Source organism: Anolis sagrei, chromosome 3, assembly GCF_037176765.1.
Source record: "Anolis sagrei isolate rAnoSag1 chromosome 3, rAnoSag1.mat, whole genome shotgun sequence".
Classification (NCBI taxonomy): Eukaryota; Metazoa; Chordata; class Lepidosauria; order Squamata; family Dactyloidae; genus Anolis; species Anolis sagrei.
In genome coordinates, this window is record NC_090023.1 from 144,878,549 (window position 1) to 144,899,112 (window position 20,564).

Below are 20,564 nucleotides of genomic sequence, written 5' to 3' on the forward strand. Positions count from 1 at the left end.
CCAAACGCAGCGCCCAAACACGAATGAAGGAACATGAAAGGCACTGCAGACTACTTCAACCAGAGAAATCAGCCATAGCAGAGCACCTGATGAACCAACCTGGACACAGCATATTATTTGAGAACACAGAAATGTTGGACCATTTTCACAACCACCATGTCAGACTACACAGAGAAGCCATTGAAATCCTCGAGCATATGGACAATTTCAACAGAAAGGAAGAAACCATGAAAATGAACAAAATCTGGCTACCACAGCAAAGCAATACTCAAATACAAGGGAACTCCAGAAGGGAAACAATCAGGGACAACTAATCACCTCTCAACAAAAGATTCCCACAGGCACTAACAAGCCACTCCTAAAAACTGCCAGGCCATCAAATGCTAATCAAGGTGGCCAATTGAAATATTCACACCTAGCTCCAACACACAAGAGTCCCACCTCCCACCCTGGACATATCACAGACATATAAACCCAGTTTTTCCTAGTTCCCAACAGACCTCACAACCTCTGAGAATGCTTGCCACAGATGCAGATGAAACATCAGGAGAGAATGCTTCTAGAACATGGCCATATAGCCCGAAAAACCTACAACAACCCACAGAGTGAAGTGTTGAAAACCTATTTGCAGCCCAAAGGGGGTTAGCCTGTTTAATATCATGCCCTTAGTACTGCCAAGTTGTGCAGGCATGATATAGAGCATATTATAGAATACCAAACAAGGTGTAATTAAGGTATATGTCACAGTGGTTATATCAGAAATAGGTACAAATAACTCACTACCTTTAATTCTACAAACATGCTCTTAGCCACTACTGGGAATTTAGGGTCAAGGCTTGAACTGAGGAGCACATTCAAACTGCAAATCAAAATATAGATTCTTCCACCCCTGCCTCTCACAACATCAATTTCTCCCCATGGTGCTTCTTAGAAAAATCTGGAAGACATACATTTCCTGTCTTGTGTTTCCTGCCTCTTGGATGATGTTGATGGTGGCCATGGGACCAATTTCTTCTATGTCTGCTTGGAAGCATTTCCAGAGGCAACTTCTCAACTGTGCTTGTACTTGACAAACACTCTGGGGAAACATCGACCTAAGGTTCTTAGTAGCTTTCAGAAGGGTAACACACTGTGTTTTCATTTTCTAATATGCACCGATCACTCTGAGAGTCCATTTGAAGAACCTGCTCTGAAGCTTCCTCTGAACTATTATATTTTTCTTTCATTGCACTTTCACATTTCAGAACAGGCAAAATACCTATGGTCAGATTTTAGTGATTTTAGAGTCCATGCCTGGTGAGTGTATGTTAAACCAGATAGGTCAGGACAGATAAACCACTCATAAAGTTGAAGATAAGCCACTGAGGTTTCACAGAATTTGGCCAAAAAAGATGCATGTACAGACAATTTGTTTCAAAAAGTTCAAGCATAAAAATACAGAGAAATGCAAGACATCCAGTTCCAACAGCCATTCAAACCTCTTGCTCCCTCCTCTGATTGGCTGGAAAGGAGACTGGTCAGGATCTACTCTGGGATTAGCTGAGAGCTGTGTTGATGTCATTGCTTCCAGGTGGGGATTCCCTTGGTGGAGGGAATAGCAGTCAGGGATTAGTCTGAGTGGAGGACCAATCAGCTGTAGAGGTGCCCTCTGGGTGGGTGCAGTCCAGGGAAAACAAATGGCACAGATATGCTGATGAGCTTTCGATTAGCTCAAATTTCCAGTTCCATGCCAAACAAAGATATGAATCTCAGGAAAAAAAAGGTTCAATACTCAGGAGACAAAAATGCTGATCTCAGGTAATCAAGGGCTTGGGTATCAATAAAAAGGTTAACAAATGCACATACTGTAAACTGTCTCTGCAAAGGAGTGGCAGACTCTCAGCTTCAGGTGAATTGCACAAACATCCTGGGCTTATCTGACTGGCAAAGGAAATCACCTAGCTTTGGATACACACAATGAATCTGATGATTACCTGGCTTGCGAAATAGCCACAGGGATTTGCCCAACCCTTTTCATTTCCCTGAGATTATTTTAACAGGGTCACAGAGGGGTGGTAGTCTCTAGGCTACATTTTGATACATTTCTAAGAAGCAATTTTTATATATTTTATATAAGAAATATATACAGTTTGAAAGATACAAGTTACACAAAAATCAATGTATTAAATGGTTAGGCACAATATAGTTCATGGAGGTACCGCTGCTGCTGGGTTTATTACCTATCTTCTAATCTTTGAACTTGTATACCTCTGGATCTTGAAGAAAGGCTTTTAACAAAAAAAATATATAAATAAAATCATATAGTTTTTCATGGTCCCTCAGTCAACTATTAATCTTTCAGGGGTGGGAGGCATGACTCAATAACAAGATGTTCAGATCTGCTACTTTTGACCATCTCTGCTTCTTTCAGAAGAAAATGGCTATTCTCACCTTCCTATCCATTGCATGATAAAGCAACAGTAACACGGAGATTTATCTACTATCTTCACTTACCTCACCAAGAAATACATGGAAATATTTGCAAATAATAAATATGTTTTTGCAAATATTTCCAAGTGATGTCTTCCAGAAATCCTGAATGCCACCATTGCTTGGCTGCATTTCACTGTCTTTCTGCATTTCACTGTCTTCCAGAAATCCTGAATGCCACCATTGCTTGGCTGCATTTCACTGTCTTGCTCTACATCAGGCTATTTATGCAGGTGGGGGGGATTTCAAGTCAAAGCTGTCAGGCAGTCTCGCTCTGAGTTGTTCTTCATTCAAACTGTCACCAACTTCTTTGCATCACAACGTCATGTTTTGACCATAAAATGGCTTGCAGTATTTTTTGTCTCAATACATGACATTGGCTGGGACAAAAAGGACCCCGGGGGCAATATGCAATAGATTTGTCAGGACAGTTTTTATCCAGCATTTTCTTTCACCTGTAAAACAATAGCAGCTGAGCATATCATGTCATGTCAGATAGCTTAAACTCAGGAATGTTGTTTATAGCTCTTCAGATGATCATGTTGATGAATTCTGGACCAAAATATGGTTTAGGGGAAATAAAGCTGTCCCTTCCATTTAGGCCATAGGTGATGCCATCATCATGATTAGAGATCACCATGGTTAAACTTATTTTAATATCTGAAAAGTTCAAGATAAGGGTGATTATATGTGCATTTCTATTACATTTATTTAAGACTAGCTGTACCCGCCACGCGTTGCTGTGGCCAACCTTCCCCTTTCTTTTATTTATCTCTTTCCTTTCCTCCCAATTTTCTTCCTTCTTTCCCTTTTTTCCTTCCTTCCTTCTCTTCCTCTTCCCTTTCTCCCTCACTCATTTACTTTCACTTCCCCTTTCTCCCCTTTTTTCCTTCTCTACCAATTCTTGGACTGCAACTCCCAACAGTCCTCCTGATCGATTGATCTATCTACCTATCTACCTATCTCCATCTAATCTATCTATCTGGAGGATTGCTGGGAGTTGCAGTCCAAGAATAGGAAATTGGAAATATGCCGGGATTGGGATGCTCTCCAAGAAATCCAAGGAGAAGAAAGCTTGCATCTTGAAAGCAGTGCATTTGGATCATCCTCCTCTCCTAAAAGGTCTGGTTGAGTGGATGCTGGGAGCTGTAGTCCAGAAGGGAGTGTGGATATGCTATTGTGGGTTTTGTTTGCCGGGGGAGTCATTTTTGTGCATGCGTTGTAGCATCTTTTTGCTTTTTTGACCTTTTAAGTCCCTTCTGCTGTGTTTTTCAGTGTTTTTTTTATGAGTGATGATCACTCATTGGCCTGATAGGTGTATTGTGTCCAAATTTGGTGTTGATTCATCCAGTGGTTTTTGAATTTTGTTAATCCCACAAACGAACATTACATTTTTATTTATATAGAAGGGTATTATAATGGGGTGTTACAAATATAGTTCTGCCCAGGTTTCCTTTGGTTGCTCAGACATGTTCTTGTTTGCATACTAATCTAAATTCTTTTCCATTATAAGAATAAGTTTAATAGCTTTAGGCAGCAATCCTCAAATTCTTTACTCTGGAATAGTTTCCTTTGACTTCCTTTTTGAAGGAAAAAGGTTTGAGGATTGTGGCGTCATCTGCTCTATCATACTACTTTGCATTAGAAATGGGGAGAGGGAGAATATAGGGAGCTTTTCTGATTCACAAATTTGGTTTTTAGGCTTTGTCAGAATAGCTCCTTTGATGTGAACAAAACTCCCAATCCTTTTTTATATTAAATTTAAGTAGGGAGCGTGTTTAAGAATGCTTATGCATTAAATGTAGATTCTATAAAACTGAGTGATAACGAAAGAACTGAGATGTCGAATGCTGCCTCAAAGAGCCTTCCATTCAATGCCTGTCTTTTGATTATTGCTGAAATACAGTTTTAAAAGTGTAATAAATTTCTATATTTTCTGTCGCAAACTGGCTTCACTGTTTGTAAGGAAGCCGTTTGGAAGAATGATTAGAACATGCACTTGCTGTTTCCTCTGGTGGTCATCAAACCCACCCCTGCTCCAACCTTTATCTTTGAAGATGGTCGTTGCTACCATCACCACTACCAAAAAATAGGAATAATACATTAAATCACAAAGAAAGCTAGGGTCATTTGACATAGTTTTAAACATTTATTCCTAGTTACACAGGAAATAGTTGTCATCAATTGCAACATTTTGCCACGAGTGGTTCTGGGTTAGTTTAGCTAATCCCTCTTCAGTATTTTTCCCCTTTCAAAAGTATGGATTTGCTTTCTTCTTAAAAATGTTCTGTATTTTTAGCTCAATTTTTACCTAAGTCTTAGACATCAAGTCTTAAAAATAAAAAAAAACCAGTTTGCTTTTAACTTATTTTTTTCTGAGAAGTCCTTCATGTCCAGTGCTTTGACAAAAACAAGAAAGTTTTTTTTTAAAAAAAATCATTTATAATTTGCATACATATTTGAAAGTCTATCCTCTGTCAAAAATGCATATTTTGACAAGAAAATAGATTTCATGTCAATAGAGTATTGCATTTGAAAAACAGAACTCACTGTTTGCCTACGCTGGGTAGCTGTTGCTGCTGGAGAGTTTGGTTGTTGGCTTCATATACAGCAGTGTTTCTCAACCTGGGGGTTGGGACCCCGGGCGGGGGGGGGGGGGGGGGTCGTGAGGGGATGTCAGAGGGGTCACCAAAGACTATCAGAAAAGACAGTATTTTCTGTTGGTCATGGAGGTTCTGTGTGGGAAGTTTGGCCCAAGTCTATTGTTGGTGGGGTTCATAATGCTTTTTGTTTGTAGGTGACCTATAAATCCCAGCAACTAAAACTCCCAAATGTAATGGTCTATTTTCCCCAAACTCTACCAGTGTTCACATTTGGGCAGATTGAGTATTTGTGCCAAGTTTGGTCCAGATCCATCATTGTTTGAGTCCACAGTGCTCTCTGGATGAAGGTGAACTATAACTCCAAAACTCAAAATGCCCACCAGTATTCAAATTCCAGTATTTTACTGTTGGTCATGGGAGTTCTGTGTGCCAAGTTTGGTTCAATTCAATCATTGGTGGAGTTCAGAAGGCTCTTTGATTGTAGGTGAACTATAAAACCCAGCAACTAGAATTCCCAAATGACAAAATCAATCCCTCCTCAATCTCACCAGTATTCAAATTTGGGTGTATCAGGTATTTGTGCCAAATTTGGTCTAGTGAATGAAAATACATCCTGCATATCAAATATTTACATGACAAGGCATAACCGGAGCAAAAGGACAGTTATGAAGTAGCAACAAAAATAATGTTAAGGTTGGGGAAACTGAGAAACTGAATTAAGGGGTCACGACACTAGGAAGGTTGAGAAATTTTGTTTCTCAGGATTTTGTTTATATGCCCCTGGTGGCACAGTGGGTTAAACCCTTGTGCCAGCAGAACTGCTGACTGACAGGTCAGCAGTTCAAATCCAGGGAGAGCAGGCTGAGCTCCCTCTGTTAGCTCCAGCTCCCCATGCAGGGACATGAGAGAAGCCTCCCACAAGCATGGTAAAACATCAAACACCCAAGCATCCCCTGAGCAACGTTCTTGCAGACGGCCAATTCTCTCACACCAGAAATGACTTGTAGTTTCTCAAGTCCTTCCTGACATGGAAAAAAATGCCACTGAGAAAATGGTTTCCCCTGTGTATTTTAAATCTCTGGCAGAGATTTAAAATACACAGGGATCTAGAGTCCTTCAGATAGACAGGTAGAACTTCATACAGTTGATCATGATCAGCATTTTGAATTGAATTTGAATTAGTCAATTGCAGGGTGGGAGAAAGAACCCTTGCCTCCAACAGACAAGAGTTCTTTCTCCCACCCTGGACATTCCACAGATATATAAACTCCACTTGACTAGTTTCCAACAGACCTCACAACCTCTGGGGATGCCTGATATAGATGTGGATTTTTTTTGTCATATCAGGAGTGACTTGAGAAACTGCAAGTCACTTCTGGTGTGAGAGAATTGGCCGTCTGCAAGGATGTTGCCCAGGGGACGCCCAGGTGTTTTGATGTTTTACCATCCTTGTGGAAGGCTTCTCTCATGTCCCCACATGAAGAGCTGGAGCTGATAGAGGGAGCTCATCCGTGCTCTCCCCGGATTCGAACCTGCGACTTGTCGGTCTTCAGTCCTGCCGGCACAGGGGTTTAACCCACTGCGCCACCAGGAGCTCCTATAGATGTTGATGAAACGTCAGGAGAGAATGCTTCTGGAACATGGCCATGCAGCCCGGAAAACTCACCGCAAGCTAGTGATTCCGGCCATGAAAGCCTTCGACAACACATTTTGAATTGAGCTTGGAAATGAACCACTAAATAGTGAAGATGCTTTAACAAGGGAGTTATTTGCTCCCTGTAGTTACTCAAATGGCACACAGTGCTGTGTGGCAGTAGCTGAACTTGCCAATTACTTTGGCTGATTATCAGCAGAAGGAGGAGTAAATGACCTCCTTTGATGTTTTCAAGAAAACGCTGGCTAGGCAAAGCTAAGGGTTGCTTGAGGTGTATGATGTCCTTGTGCCAGCAAGAAAGATGGAATATGCTTTTTGGAGTTTGTTCTTAGTCTGCAACTGTCACTGCTAGAAAGAAAAACAAAAGCCTGCCTCTGCTCCTTTAATAGACTGAGAATGTAGAACAAAAGTGGGCAAAAATACTAGAACCAAATCTCAGATGTATTGATTACATACATATATTTTTATTCACTTGTTATTTTGATTTTGATTGATGAGACTGAAATGATGCATGCACGCCTCAGAGTGTCCTTCTCTGTGATTTCTCTGTGATTTATGATGAAGGGAAAATATAACATTTTTGGAACTAGCAAAACGCTAGAGTGTAATTCTTTCATTGGTATTCACAGAATAAATGAATTGCAGTGTTCATCCATAGATGAATTTGTACCACTATGTTTGATGTGAGAAGTCCAGTTGTTGGATAATAGCTCTGTTCTTTTCATCTTCCCTATCTATATAAATAAAAATGTAATGTTAGTTTGTGGGATTAACGCAACTCAAAAACCACGGGACGAATTGACACGAAATTTGGACAATATACCCCTAACAGACCAACGAGTGATCATCACTCACAACCCCCCCCCCCAAAAAAAACAGCAGAAAGAACTTAAAACCCTAAAAAAGGTAAATGATGAAAAGAGGGAGGGAGGGAAAGAAAGAAGGAAAGAGAGAAGGAAGGAAGGAAGGAAGGAAGGAAGGAAGGAAGGAAGGAAGGAGAGAAGGAGAGAAGGAAGAAAAGAGAAAGCAGAGGGAAAAGAAAAAGGGTGGAAGGAAGGAAAGAGGTAAATAAGCAGAGGCAGCCCTAGGTAATTTTCAACGGTAAGCAAACAGTATTTTGGCACTCCCCCCCCCCTCCCCAACCAATCACTGATATATATTTCTGTTCGTCATGGGAGTTCTGTGTGCCATATTTGGTTCAATTCCATCATTGATGGAGTTCAGAATGCTCTTTGATTGTAGGTGAACTATACATCCCAGTAACTACAACTCGCATATGTCAAGGTCTATTTTCCCCCAAGAGCGCCTCAAGAGTGCCCCTGGGCAAAATCAACTATACTGCAAAGGCTTACTTTGCGTAATGGGTTGAGCCGCCCCCTGTAAATAAGCAGAGAAGGAGAGAAGGAAGGAAGGAAGGAAGGAAAGAGGTAGAGAAAGAGGAAAAGAGAAAGCGGAAGGAAAAGAAAAAAGGTGGAAGGAAGGAAAGAGGTAGGTAGGGAAGGAAGGAGAGAAGGAAAGAAAAAGGAAAGGAAGTAAAGAGGGAGCAAAGAAAGGAGGGAAAGGAGAGAAAGAAGGAAGGAAAGAGAGAAGGAAGGATGGAAACAAAAAGCAAAGGAAGGAAGGAAAGAGGTAGAGAAAGAAGGAAGGAGAGAAGGAAGGAAAAAGGAAAGGAAGGAAAGAGGTAGCAAAGGAAAGAAGGAGAGAAAGAGGGAGGGAAGGAAGGAGAGAAAGAAGGATGGAAACAAAAAGTAAAGGAAGGAAAGAGGTAGAGAAGGAAGAAAGAGGAAGAGGAAGAGAAAGAGAAAGAAAAAGGGGGAAAGGAAGGAAAGAGGTGGAGAAGAAAGGAAAAGGAGAAGGAAAGAAGAAAAGGAAGGAAGGAAAGAGGGAGTGAAGTAAAGAGGGGGAAAAAAGAGAGAAAGAGGGAGGGAAGATTGGCCACAGCAACGCGTGGTGGGTACAATTAGTTACTTATAAGCACTCCTTAGTACAGTGTTAAGGGGAAAGTTAGCACAAGTTAATTACTAATAGGAATGTAAGGAAGATCTCTTTGTTCTTGCACAATGTCCTGCTTTTGAGACAAAGTTTCAGGAATCAGTATGATGAATGATATTATATTGCTTTTAGGAACCGTAAGTATAAAGTCAGAACCTTCTTCACAAGCATACTTAAAGGTAGATGCTGTCTAGCAACCTCTTTGCTTCCAGCTGGGATTTTTCTTTGCATGAATACCCGCAGGTTCTGCTGTGTACAAACTATTGTGCAACGCTGTCAGCCAATTATCGGGCAACAGATAATAGGTAACAAACAAACAACAATACATTTATTTCTTAGCTACTTCTCCTCTTGGATTGAGGCAGGGAACAACATAGTTAAAACACAACATCATAAAAATGTATTTGCCATTACATTCTGGCAAAGGATCTGTGGTTTTCATCTGACTGGCAAACGGATCTATGGAACAAAAAAAGATTAGGAACTTATGGTGTAGAAGCACCCTAATATATAAGCTGTTATTGGTAATAATAACCTAAACTTTAAAAACAGAAAAAACTCAGCAAAATCCCTACCTCCCTTGCCCCGTCCTCCAGAACATTCAAAAATTTTGTATAAGTGAAGCAAATTTTAGTTACGACACCTGAGTCATACTGGTATTAGTATGACTCAGGTATCATATCATGTCACCTGACGCCTCTAGAAATATTTCACCTTATTGTTTAAAGTTTTCTGTAACTGAGGTGAAGGAAAAGATTGTGGGGTGTTTCACTTGTTAGGTAGCCCAGATATTACATATTGTGTATGAACTATATTGGAAAAACCAGTTATGAGAGATGAAAGGGAGACACTGAAACTGTGAATCTCCTTCCCCCAAACCAGTCTGCGTACCCACATGGACTATGGGAACTCTGTTGTTTTCCAAATTTTGATCTTCCCTTGGATTTCCCTGACAGAAATAATTCTGGTTAATGTGGTGGATAAGTTCTGATAAGGATAAGGGTGAAAGAACTTATTTTAGATTTCTGTTACTGACGTGTTTCTGAAATTTGCCTTCCCCACTTTCTTCCTCCCTGCCAGTTTGTTTTCCTTTGGTTGCTAGTCTATGACCATGCGTAGACTGCGTAGAGTCACATCATAGTTGAAGTGCTAGACACAGATAAAGAACTAACTACTGTCATGTTCATTCTTCTGCCATCTACGTTACATATCTGTCATGTCTTCTGTTCTTGAAACAAGTCCCGAAATGTTGTAAACTGTAGTGGCTTTTCATTTGTCAGGTGTGTTCCCATCCCGTATTTATTTATTTATTTATTTATTTATTTATTTAAAACATTTATATTTTGCCCTTCTCACCCCGCAGGGGTGCACAACATAAATACAGCAAACATTCAATGCTGGGACATAAAACCATAAATATATACAAACATTAAAATCACTTATATTCACATTAAAAGTTGCTTAAAACCCATCTCAGGACACCATTTTGGCTCATTGCACTGCCCCAAAGGCTCGGTCACACAGCCAGGTCTTCACCATCCTTCTGAAGGACAGGAGGGAGGGGGCTGATCTAATATTGCCAGGAAGGGAGTTTCATAACCGGGGGGCAATCACTAAGAAGGCCCTGTCTCTCGTCCCTGCCAAATGCGCCTGTGATTGTGGCGGGACGGAGAGCAAAGCCTTCCCAGAAGATCTTAGTTTCCGCAGTGGTTTGTAAAGGGAGATGCGTAAAGGGAGATGCATCTCTCTCTCTCTCTCTCTGAAAAAGGCATTGCTTACAAGTTTGTTTCTGTGCCCAATTCAAGGACTGACCTTGAGTATATTTATTAACTTCTAAAGTACTTCTAGAGAAACAGACTGGACAGAATTTGAATATCACAAGTATCCAAGTGCATATTGATTACTGTCAACTAGCCAGTTCTAGCAATTTTCATCTGTGTAGATCCAAGGCTTCTTATTTGTCCATTCAAAGTCAAGCCACCACCCTCCAAAACAAGATACCCCATAATGACAAAATGATAGTGAATTCATCATGTACAGATGCCCACCTAGGCCCCCTCCACATAGCTGTAAAAATCCACATTGAACTGGGTTATCTGTCAGTGTGGACTCAGATATTCCAGTTCAAAGCAGATATTGTAGGTTATCTGCCCTGATATTCTGGGTTATATGGCTGTGTAGAAGGGCCTTACGTAAATTATTTCTGTAGGCCCCTCTCTCCCAGTTTCATTGTTGTAAGAGATCTACAGATCCTCTAATGGAAAGAATTAGATCTCTTATACTAGCTTCTGCCCTTAATAGAAAACAGCATATTGAATGTTTTCCCTCCACATCCTGTTGATTTTCTACTCAACTTACCAGGAGGAAGTAGCTTTTCCCCAAACGTTTCTCAGTGTTCCCAGTGCCAGAAGCAGCAATATCAGTAAATGCACAACAAAGTAAAACAAAAAGCAAGAACTTCTGTGTTTTTCAGATACCGCTTGATATAAAACTGATTTTGCGTTCCTTCCATGGTTTCAGGATTGGTTAACTGCTTACAAAGAGCATAATAAATGTGAGAAGGGAAAGAGTATCCTCTACTTGGTTATAAAATAAGAATTATTTGAATTATTGGAAGAACAGTTTTGCTCTACTTATATTTGTCTATTACAACTGTGTTTAGAAGGTTTCCCCCTCCTTTTCTCCTCCTATGTGGGACCCAAGGTGACTCACATAATACGTTCAAGCTATACAGCTAAAACAATCTGAAATACAAAAAATTAAAAAAGGATGAAACACCATAACAATGGAAAGCATGCTAAAACCTACTTGGTGCTTTAAAACCTGTTCCAGCACATTAAAAGTCACGAGCCTGGTTGTCCTCGGCTTGGCCTGGAAGGGTGGGACTGCTAAAAAGGTACTCCTCGGCTATTTTGGGACTATCCCAAGGAATCATATCTGGTGAAGCAAAGTGATATCAGGTAAAGCAGATTTACGGCAGATTCTAGCCACTACAAATATGGTGTGAACTCTGCTATCACATTGCAAGAGGCACTGAATCAAGCAAAAAAGAGTTGTGGTCAGCAAAGACCCATAGTCAACTGAATCCTTTAAAATGCTGGGTGAGCCATATCTCCTGAATGCAGACTGCAGTGATTTAAGTTGCTACTGTCATTTTTGTCATCTTGTTCTTGTGCATGACAGAGGGATAGGAGTAACTGAAGGTGAATCATTTTGGGAGCCAGATGTTGGTTCCAGATGTTGGTTCCTGGATAGCTATATCAGGAATAATAATAATGATGATAATAATAATAATAATAATAATAATAATAATAATAAATGGGTTGTTGTAGGTTTTTCCGGGCTGTATGGCCATGGTCTAGGGGGACTCAGAGCGGTTTCCAAGTAACATCATCAATACATACAGAGTAAACAACATAACCATAAGATTAACAAAACAATATAAGCATAACAATTCACCATAACACACACACACACACACACACACACATATACAGTATAATCCTGCCTGTTCAATGCAATTTAAAAGACCGGGCCGAGATTAGTGCAAGCTCAAAATTTTTAGGGCCCCCGGGAATTTAGTGCAGTACTATAGCAGGCAACAACAATAATAGGTACAAGTCTATGGCTGTTCATTTCCAGGGCCTATTAGAGCAAGTGACCTGGGTAATTGGTAGGAAGAATAAGGCCATATTCAACAATGTCTAGGGCTGAGCTAGAACTAGTCATTCTCAAAGACTTGTTAAAACCACCAGGTCTTCAATCTCTTACGAAAGGAGGGGAGGGATGGGGCCTGTCTAGTTTCCCTGGGGAGGGCATTCCAGAGGCGGGGGCCACCACTGAGAAGGCCCTCCCTCTTGTCCCCACCAACCGTACTTGTGACGGTGGTGGGAGCGAAAGCAGGGCCTCCCCGGAAGATCTTAGAAGGAGATGTGATTGCGGAGATAGGTGGGGCCCGAACCGTTTAGAGCAGGAGTCCTCGAACTTTTTAAACAAAGGGCCAGGTCACAGTTCCACAAACTGTTGGAGGGCCAGATTATAATTTGAAAAAAACATGAATGAATTCCTATGCACACTGCACACATCTTATTTGTAGTGCAAAGACTACTTGAAAACAATACAATAATTAAAACAAAGAACAATTTTAAGAAATATAAACTTATTAGTATTTCAATGGGAAGTGTAGGCCTGCTTTTGGCTGATGAGATAGGATTGTTGTTGTTGTTGTTGTTGTTGTTGTGTGCTTTCAAGTAATTTCAGACTTAGGTTGACCCTGAGCGAGGGCCGGGTGAATAACCTTGGAGGGCCGTATCCGGCCCCTGGGCCTTAGCTTGAGAACCCCTGGTTTAGAGCTTTACAAACCTTGAATTTGGCTCTGCAACTTATCGGCAGCCAATGAAGCTGTTTTAATAGAGGCGTTGTATGCTACTTATACATATAGAAGGGGATGCCAGGAACTCTTCCTGAGGCTTGGAAGTCAGTGGATCGCCTGAGAGGAAGGCAGTGGCAAATCTAAGTCACCAGGGAGACATGAAGCCTTGGGCAATGTGACAATAGCAGAAGTTGTGCAAAGAGTCTGACCAATGTTATTTAGTTGGCAGAACTAAGATACTAAAAACCAACAGAAGTTTTAATACTAACAACTGTTCTGTGCTCACACAATATTTTAAGTCCATGTAGGTGAGCTGGTCGTTATCAGCCTTATGCTTCAAAGCAATAGCACAAAATTCTGCATGTTCAAAACACTCAATTTCCTTATTTGAATGCAGGATTCCAAGACAGATCACGTTTTCCCTCTTCTCCTTCCCTCTGTGAGACCTTCTGTTGGCGTAGAGACAATACATTTGGTTGCTTGCTGCTTTGTGCTTAAAAGGAAAAGTCAACGTGCAAAGTGCCCAGATTGATGGGAGCAGCAGAGTGTGCAATGTCTGTTGCTAAGCATCGTTTAAAGTGCAGCTCTCCTCTGAGAAGCAATTGCAAATATGGCACCATTGTACTCAACAGATCTTGTCCCCGGGTGTATTTGGAATCGTGCCTCTTTGTGACACGAGCCTGTCCTTAATTGCTGTTTATTTCTGTTCATTGTGCGGAGCCAGCATAGCTTTTAAAATGTAGGTTTTCTTTTTATCACCCCCAAAATGTTATAATTGTTCCCTAAAACCTACTTTAAATGCTAAATCCTGCTTCCATTGCATGTATGTTGAGTTATGTATAATAGTCTGCTTTCTGAGATACTCTTTGGGACTCTTCTAACATAAGATGTAGCGCAGCATTGCTGATGTTGGCAGAAGGTCTGTTCCAGTTCTCCTGGGTCATCCCCTGTCTATAAGACGAAGAGTTAAATATCTAAAAAATTGAATCGGGCATGGTCCAGTGGAAATTTCTAATAAAATCAGTGGGAGCTGTGTGAAACCTGTTCATTTCAGCTTGTCTGTTTGCATTTTCTGCTTTGCTTATTAAACTAGCTTGAGATCTATGTTCCACTTTATATTTCTGTATCCGGATGCATAGCCGCCTTCATCTTGAAATTCTTTGACTTTTTTTTACTGCAATTTGTACAATTCTTGAGCCCTGTTTCTGCTGGTTTAGCCTTATAGGAGCTGTACTACAATGTAATAGGAGGACACTAATTCATCACTACTGCTTTGAAGTACAAGGAGAACTTTCTGCTCAAGACAGTTAGAATATAATACATGTCAATTTACAGTGTGTGTTTGGAATACCGTATTTCATTGCATAATTGATGCCACTGTATAATAGTCGTACCCCCATTTTTGGGGTGGCAAAATTAGTATTTTTGTGTTCAATACATAATAGTCACATCATTGATTTGTCACCCCAGTGTTCTGCTGGCACAGGAGACGACCAGCACACAGTGTGGAAGAAGACAGCCTTTCCAATGTTAACAGTCTACTGGTAGCTAGACTTGACTTCCACTCAGCTGCTCTAAATAGCTTTACCTGCTTACACAACCCCTTTCAGTAAATATACTTCACTCACTCATCCTCCCACCTACTTCTTCAAGGCACAGTAGTGCACCTCACTCACCCACCTCCTTTCAGGCATGGTGCCTTCATTCAGCCACATGAAGCCCAATGATGGTGGCACTTCATTCACTCACTTGCTCACCTGTGTGTCCACTCACTTTTCATGTGGCTAATTGAAATGCTGTGCCTGAAAAGGGGTAGGTGAGTAAGTGAATGAATGAAGTCTCAATAAAGCTGTTTAGAGCAGCAAGACACATAGAAGGGGAGCCGAGGTGCTAGTAGACTGTGTTTACACTGGGGAAGGCTGTCTTCCTCCACACTGTGTGCTTGTCATCTTGTCTACTAGGAGCCCACAGTGGCACAACAGGTTAAACCCTTGTGCCGGCAGGTCTGAAGACTGACAAGTTAGAGGTTTGAATCTGGAGAGAGCATGGTTGAGCTCCCTCTATCAGCTCCAGCTCTCCATGTGGGGACATGGTAAAACATCAAAGATCTGGATATCCCCTGGGCAACGTCCTTGCAGACGGCCAATTCTCACACCAGAAGCAATTTGCAGTTTCTCAAGTCGCTCCTGACACGAAAAAAAAATCTTGTTTACTAGCAGTACATTGTTGTGCACAGAATTTCTTTCTGACCATAGAGTAAATAATAAAAACTATTCAGCAGGGTTCAAGCTACAGTTTAATAAGTTATTTTAATGATATATAAAACCAGCACAATTTTTTATTGTGGAAAAAAGGGATACTGTGATGAAATATGGCATTTCACATATTTTCAAAAATGTAACTGAGTATATGAATAAAACATAAATTGCTACTTATTTCTAGTGGCTCCATGAGAGGTCATTAACCTTAGTTTTGACCAAGAAGAAGATTGGTTTCAGCAATGTGGAGGAATAAAAGGAGTTCACATGCAAACTCAAATCCATATTCCCCCTTCTCTACTATACTACAAAATGAAAAGCTCCTTTCTTTTTCCTCAGTTATTGTCAGTGTTTTCATCAAAGATAATTATTACTATTTGACTTTATTTATTTTATTTTCCTTCTAGAATTTGGAGGATGTGAGGATCAGCGGAAGGTTTGGTAGCTGATGAATTTCCAAACTGGGTTGCAGTGCTGCCACTAGGTAAATTAATATGCTGGATGTAATGTTCTTGGGTGGAATGCCTTTAAACAGTTCACTATGTACACAGCAATTTCAACCACCATGTCTGGCCATCCCATTCTATGCTTTATAATTGATTTCAAAACATTTCTGGTGTGTTAGAGCAAAATGAAGTGAAACAAAACAACAGAGAAATGTTTTCCAATTCTATTTTTTTTTACCCTAACAAATCCAGCTTTACATTTTGAACTGACTAAAACTGTAACAACTATGGAAATAACATGAAAATTGCTTGTGGAGCTCTAATTCTAAACCTAATTACAGTGTTGCAGAAGTGAATAAAATCATCATAATTGAAAATATTTTGCACTTTTTTGTGTTGGGAGTGACTTGAGAAACTGCAAGTTACTTCTGGTGTGAGTGAACTGGCTGTCCGCAAGGATGTTGCCCAGGGGAAGCTCAGATGTTTTACCATCCTGTGAGAAGCTTCTGTCATGTTTCTGCATGAGAAGCTGGAGCTGACAGACAGGAGCTCACCCTACTTCCCAGATTCAAACTGCTGACCTTTTGGTCAGCAGTCCTGCCAGCGCAAAGGTTTAACCCATTACGCCACTGGGGGCTCCATTTTAGCATTTACACTATTCATCAAGGTTAACTTTGGACCAAGCCTAAGGCAGACTCAAACTATTTTGTTGTCTAAACCTATTTCTAAAATGTAGAAGTGAATAACATAATCTAAATTGAAAATAATTAGCACTTATACCATGCATCGAGGTGGACTTTGGTCCAAGCCTAAGGCAAACTCAAAATATGTTATTGTCTAAGAGATTTTAAAATGGTAACAGAATGACATTTCAGTTGTCCTAAAGTTACAGCTATTCTGTGATATAATTCATGTGTTAAAGCAGGAGTCCTCACATTTTTTAATCAGAGGGCCTGTTAAAGTCCCTCAGACTATTGTGGGAAGAGGAGGATGAGACTATTGTTTTAAAAAAAACATGTACACATACCTATGCACACTGCACACATCTTATTTTTAGAGCAAAAAACCATGAAAGGACAATACAATATTTAAAATGAAGAATGTATTGTCGAATGCTTTCATGACCAGAATCACTGGGTTGTTGTAGGTTTCTTGGGCTGTATGGCCATGTTCTAGAAGCATTCTCTCCTGACATTTCACCCGCATCTATGGCAAGGTTGTGAGGACCTCTAAAATGAAGAACCAATGGAATTTACCAGTATTTCAATGGGAAGTGTGGGCGGCCTGCATTTGGCTGATGGTATAGTCAAGTTAATTCGGATGGTTGTTGTTGTGTGCTTTCAAGTTGTTTCAAACTTAAAGCAATTTTAAGTCTGAAGTTTAGGGTATGGGATGGGTAAATTACCTTGGAGGGGCTTAGTGTGGAGACGCCTGCCTTAGAGCAAACACACACACCCAAAGTTACAATGCTTTTGCCATTTCCCTGTCAACATTTGTAAAGACATGATGGAGAAATAATAACAACAACAACAACAACAACAACAACACTTTATTTATATTCCGCCCTTCTCACCCCGAAGGGGACTCAGGGCAGATCACAAGTACACATACACAGCAAACATTCAATGCCATTTGTATAGACAGTACACAGACAGACAGCACAGAAGGAGGTGTTGTTTCGATGCCATGGATGGTTGGCCTCGAGTCCATAGGGCAGAGGCGGCCCTAGGTAATTTTCAATGGTAGGTGCCACCCCCCCCCCCTTACCCAATCACTGATATATATTTTCTGTTAGAGTTCTGTGTGCCATATTTGGTTCAATTCCATCATTGGTGGAGTTCAGAATGCTCTTTGATTGTAGGTGAACTATACATCCTAGTACATCCTAGAACTATACATCCTATACATCCTACAACTCGCATATGTCAAGGTCTGTTTTTCCCCAAGAGTGCCTCAAGAGCGCCCCTGGGCAAAATCAACTATACTTACTGCAAATGCTTACTTTGCGTAATGGGTTGAGCCACCCCTGCCACAGGAGGTGCTGTTGCTCCATCCTCTATGACGAAGAGCCATCAGGACTTCCTCATTCCATCATTTTCTGATCTTATTTTTCTTTATGGCCTTACCTCCCCCTCTTTTAGTGGTACCTAATTTCTCTAATTACAGCTAAAGCTGTTTTCGAACTGCTTAGGTAAACAGTGAGCAGGGCTGGCAATCGGTTGCTCACGCCGACCTGGGGCTTTGAACTTGCAACCTTTCGGTTGATAGATGCTATAGATATAGATATATAGTTGATAGATGTTATACAATAATTGCTGATGATTTACCAGCCCTGTATATGAGAAAAGGTTATGTTGAAAAGAAGATTGTGGCTACAGTTCTAATATTTTGCTGCCTTCTTGGCCATAGAACTATAATAACCAAGAATGTCTCCAAAATGTCTTTGGCAATCTGGATTTTAATTACAATTGGAGAAAAAAAGGTGTCTACTGCTTAGTGTGGCTTGGTTCTTGTGGCATGCACCACTAATCTGGGGATAATGGGAGCGGGAAAAGAGGGAAGAAAGTCACACAAACACACATAATCCTTGTTGTCCTCTTTTTCTGCCCTGTCAAAACCACATTTTCCAGTGTTCCAGCCATTGGGGGGAGGCAGAGGGAAGCACAGAAGCCAGAGAGTGGGGCTGATCACTGGCTCCTGCAGCTGTAGAAAGAGAGGAAGGTAGAGCGAGAGATTGGCAGCTGCTGTCCATGGCAGCTATCAGATAAACGGATCTAAAGTGTCTATGGAGCAAACAGTAATTACCAGCAAATTAAGCCTTTTTGAGTAAGGGAAGCCATGCCTGCTCCCATGCACTTCCTTGTACAAGGCTAGATCAAGCTTAGTAGAGCAAATACTGGCCAACAGATTTGCTTTAGCTTTGCTTCATTTAGCAGTTCTCTAGATTTTTTGGACTTCAGTTCCCAGGAGCCTCAGCAGGGATTCTAGGAGTTGAAACGCTGAACTGAGAGTCATAAAAACTATTACTGACATTTAGAATGCTATGATTTATTAGAAAAATCTGAAAATGGATTGTTTTTATTACACTTCCTTGAAATGTGTGGTCTGCCTCCTAACAGCAGCCAGCACTCTTGCTGGAGAGTGAGCCAAGTTACGCATAGACTCCATTAGCTTAGCTTCAACTAACACGCCCTCTATACTTCTGCATGCTCAGCAGATGTATGAAAGGGCTCTCTTTGTTCACAGCCTTGTCCATAACAGAAATTAAGAATACATGTAAGTTAAATTTATTAATAATGATACAGTGTCATCACAAAACTTCAGCACAGTTTTGGCTGCTAGGCTCAATAGTGAAAACACACAGAGAGATATACTTCTAGCTGCCAGGAGGTCAACTCCAACTACAGCGACATCATAGGGATTGATTTGGGGAGTGCTTGGTGTGGGATTGGATAGATGATAGAATAACATTCATATTTAAAAACTGTCTTTGGTTGGTGTATGTGTGTGTCTAGCTAGGATAGTCCATTTCCAAAGCTCATTGTCGTCATTTTCCTTGTCAATCTGCCAGATTACCCAAAGGCCTGGTCCCATATCCATGTTTTTAATTTTCTTCTAAAAGAGAGGAGGGGTGACAATAATTTAATTTCTCCAGAGAGTGAGTTCCACAGGTGGGAGACCACTACCAAGAAGGCCCTGTCCCTAATCCCCGCCAGTCTTGTTTGTGACAAGGGCAGAGCCAAGAGCAGGGCCCCTCCAGAAGATCTTAAATTCCTTGGCGGGACATAGAAGGAGATACGTTCGGACAGGTATCTCCTTCTACCACAGGGTAGGAGGGAGCCACAGGGAGGAGGGAGCAAGCTTGTTTACTGCTTCCATGGAGATTAGGACAAGGAACAATGGCTTCAAACTACAAGAAAGGAGATTCCATCTGAACATGAGGAAGAACTTCCTGACTGTGAGAGCCGTTCAGCAGTGGAACTCTCTGCCCTGGAGTGTGGTGGAGGCTCCTTCTTTGGAAGATTTTAAACAGAGGCTGGATGGCCATCTGTCAGGGGTGATCTGAATGCAATATTCCTGCTTCTTGGTAGGGGGTTGGACTGGATGGCCCATGAGGTCTCTTCCAACTCTTTGATTCTCTGATTCTATGATTCTAGGTATGCTGGGCCAGAGCCGTATAGAATTATTTAAAAACAATGGCAGGACAGTTTTGAGGGAAGGACATCTGGTCAAGGTATTAGTATTGGGTGGCAACCTGTGCTTGACAGGGTTGCACTCCCCCTGAAGACACAGGTCCACAGCTTGGGGATCCTCCTGGACTCAGCACTAATGCTTGATGCGCAGATGTTGGTGGTGGGAGGGCCTTTGCACAATTAAAACTCATGTGCCAGCTGCGACCATACCTTGTGAAGTCTGACTTGACCATGGTGGTCCTCTAGATTGGACTATTGCAATGCACTCTACATGTGGCTTCCCTTGAAGACGGCCCAGAAACTCCAATTGGTCCAGCGTTTGGCAGCCAGACTACTACCTGGGGCAAATTACAGGGAGCGGTCAACCCCCGTGTTCAAGAGCTCCATTGGTTGCAGTTCATTTTCCAGTCCCAATTCAAGGTGCAGGTCATTACCTATAAAGCCTTGAACTGTTTGGGACCCACCTACCTTTGTGACCGCATCTCCTACCATAAACCTGAATGGTCTCTTTGATCTTCTGGAGAGGCCCTCCTTTCGCCCCTTCCTCTATCACAGGCACGGCTTGTGGGAACGAGGG

At 41.3% G+C, this 20,564-nt stretch overlaps 1 protein-coding gene across 5 annotated transcripts in view; it reads left to right on the forward strand.

Moving 5' to 3' along the window:
* The window catches only part of ENOX1 (ecto-NOX disulfide-thiol exchanger 1), a 527,672-nt gene that overhangs the window by 251,247 nt on the left and 255,861 nt on the right, over positions 1-20,564 (forward strand). For all 5 annotated transcript variants that reach the window (XM_067466943.1, XM_067466940.1, XM_067466942.1 and 2 more), the window contains one exon: positions 15,756-15,832. The gene's annotated coding sequence lies outside the window, so the exon portion shown is untranslated. The remainder of the gene's footprint in view (positions 1-15,755; positions 15,833-20,564) is intronic.